The sequence below is a fragment of the Mustela nigripes genome, chromosome 13, assembly GCF_022355385.1.
Source record: "Mustela nigripes isolate SB6536 chromosome 13, MUSNIG.SB6536, whole genome shotgun sequence".
Lineage (NCBI taxonomy): Eukaryota > Metazoa > Chordata > Mammalia > Carnivora > Mustelidae > Mustela > Mustela nigripes.
In genome coordinates, this window is record NC_081569.1 from 122,318,091 (window position 1) to 122,320,428 (window position 2,338).

A 2,338-nucleotide genomic window follows, 5' to 3' on the forward strand; every position below is an offset into this window, starting at 1 on the left:
CGGGTTGCGATATGTAAAGGACATTTAGTAGGGTTCCTAACTCTAAAGACAATCACTACTTAACTGAAACAACAAAGCACTATAAAACAGTCTTCGGGATCTGACAGATGTTGTAGACTGTTTAACAGTCTGTGTGAGCTCTTAGAGATGAGAAAATTTAAAGACTAAGTGACCTGAAGAGTGCCTGGGTGGCTTAGTAGGTTAAAGTAGGTTAAGCTTCTGCCTTTGGCCCAGGTCCTGATCCTGGGGTCCTGAGATGGAGCCCTCCATTGGGCTTCCCACTGAGTGGGGAGCTTGCTTCTCCCTCTCCTCCCTGCTTGCACTCTCCCTCTCTTGCTTTCTCTGTCTCTCAAATAAATAAATAAAATCTGTTAAAAAAAAATACACGAACTGAAATTCGACCTTGAATTAAGATCTAAATAGGTGAAATGGACAAAGGAACAGAGATTGATGTATTTATGTTTTAGGTATGTGGTCTTAAGAATCCCGTTCCCATGCCAGTAGATATGCCTTCAGATAACCTTTTCTAAAGCAGAAGGAATGAATCCTGAGTCCTGAGCTTGCCTGGTGTTCCAGTATCATGAAGGGATACCTGGTGTCTTGGGAAGAGCATGGGTCCCAGTGCCAGGTGAGTTGAGTTTAGCCCATTCTTGGTTTTTCTGTTTGTTTGTTTGCTTAGATTTAAAATATATATATATATATATATATATATTTTTTTTTTTTGAGAGAGAGACAGAAAGAGAGAGCACATGAACGAGAGGGGCAGAGAGAGAAAGGGAAAGAGAATCCCAAGCAGACTCTGAGCTAAGCATGGAGCCCAAGTGTGGCTTGATCCCATGACCCTGAAATCATGACCTGAAACAAAAAACAAGTCACAGGCTTCACTCACTGAGCCACCCAGGCACCCCTGGTCCATTCTTTACTCATGAGCTCTGACGGCAGCTAAGGTTACAGTGTCTCATTATTTTTCTGTTTGCAAAATTGTAGCACAGTCTTGCCGGTCAAAATTGTAGCACAGTCTTGCCGGTAATATGCAAGATCACAGTGTGTATCACATAGTAGGTTACTCTTACATGGGTGACATAATTATAATGTGCGATGTACTATGAAATTTAGGAATGACACTCAGAATATCTAGCAAAGTTGATTTTGTGGTGAACATAAAATCAAGTCTTCAGTCTAGAACTTCCTTCAGCTTCCTAATTTTACTCCATTCCCACACCCCAAAACTCATTTTGAGGAGTTAAAACACACCATGTTATCTTTACCTATTAAGAGAAGGAACTCAGAAACCTAATAAAATTCATGAAATTGTGTTACGTGGAATATGACTATGGATCACTTCTATGAGATGTTTAAAGCAACCTGTATTTTCTCTAGAACAAATTCTCTAAGTGGTGATTCTGTTAGAATTTTTCAGTAGTCTTCACTGTCAGAACATAGGAAAGACCATGGAGGAGAATGGTTGGATTGCAAGCATACAAAGAAATGGCCTTGAATCTTTTCATTTTGTCCTGCTCTTTCTGTTCTCTGAGATGGCTTGTTGATTGCTTCTGTCCAAGCCTATTGATTTCTAAAGGACCTAGAGCTCAAAGGAACTGAAGTATGCTCATAAGTATAAGTTTTGCAAGAACACAACAAAAGGAAACTTCTTTAAAAATTTAGAGATCTATGAGTCTGGTTCTTTCTAGACATAGTTATTTTGTTGAAGGGAGTGTTGGTGGGAAAAATGTCTGTTACACCAAATTGGCCTAAGAAACAAGGCAAATAACATATTACATGTTAAGAGGCATCCTTCACTTGACCATTCACGTAGTCCAGATGGTGATGACATGGACCGAGGACCATTAAGCAGCAAGAAGTTCTCTAACTTTAACTGTTATTTATGATTCTGTGTGGGCAGAACTATTTTAATAAAGCCCAACATCAAAATGGAAACTATTGTATATATATATATATATGCCACATCTTCTTTATCCATTCATCTGTTGATGGACATCTAGGTTCTTTCCATAGTTTGGCTATTGCAGACATTGCTGCTATGTGGCATATATATATACAATGGAATACTATGCAGCCATCAAAAGAAATGAAAGTTTGCCATTTGCAACAACGTGGATGGAACTAGAGGGTATTATGCGTAGTGAAATAAGTCAGTTGGAGAAAGACAACTATCATATGATCTCCCTGATATAAGGAAGTGGAGATGCAACATGGGTGGTTGGGAGGTTAGGAAAAGAAAAAATGAAAGAAGATGGGATCAGGAAGGAGACAAACCATAAAAGACCCAATCTCAAAAAACAGATTGAGGGTTGCTGGGGAAAGGGGGGTCAGGAGA